This window comes from Pediculus humanus, genomic scaffold (genome assembly GCF_000006295.1).
Source record: "Pediculus humanus corporis 1103172107469 genomic scaffold, whole genome shotgun sequence".
Taxonomy (NCBI): Eukaryota; Metazoa; Arthropoda; class Insecta; order Psocodea; family Pediculidae; genus Pediculus; species Pediculus humanus.
In genome coordinates this window covers 255072-255966 of record NW_002987087.1, presented here as the reverse complement: position 1 = coordinate 255966, position 895 = coordinate 255072, and positions in this window count along the sequence as shown.

The window sequence follows — 895 nt, the reverse complement described above, 5'->3', positions numbered from 1 at the left end:
TTCTATCTCTTTCTATCTCTCATCATCTTTTAAAATTTATTTATTAGTTGTATAAGGAAATTTAATTTTTTTTTTTGATTAATAAATAATAATAATTATCATAACGTATGACTTCATTAATTTTTTTCTTATTTTACGCACGCACACGCATGCACACGCATTTCACGCACTTTTTCGTCTATAATTTTTTTTTTTTTTAATAAAAAATAAAATGAGTAGTAAAGTAAGTAAATAAAAAAGAAAGAGAGAAAGAAAGAAATTAGGTGCTGAGAACAAATAACGAATCGAGTTCATAGCAAACAATAAAATCTAAATGACCCTCCAAAATATCCAAGGAAAATGATGAAAATGCAATCAAATACGTTCTAATCTGGTGGGCAAATTAGTCAGGGTCCCACGCAAGTCATCTGACAAAAAAAAATGAGAGAGAGGGGCAGACCCTTCCTTCAATCATTTCACTATTTGTTGTTGTCTGATCCTTAGTCGCCCTTATTATTACTCAATCGTTAATCCCACGATAATCGCTATTTAATTAACTCTATTTTTCAAATTAAATCTTTCATATATTTATATGCGTGCGTGTGTGCGTGTACGCGTGTGCGTGTGCGTGTGTTTTCTTTCCTTTTCCTTAATTCATCTCCCCCACACTCTCTCTCTTAATTTTTACGTGATTAATTATTTTATTTTTTTTTTTGCTTTTGTGATTTAATGAAACCGTTTTTACCCCGCCAATTAATTTATTACGGTAATTAATTAATTAATAAATAAATTATTAATTATTATTATCGTAGAAATTAATTTTTTTCATCGTAACGTAAATTAAAATAATTTTTTATTAAAAATGATGATCGTTTTCGTTGTTTGTTGAACCTCTCTTATTACCCCAGTAATTCAT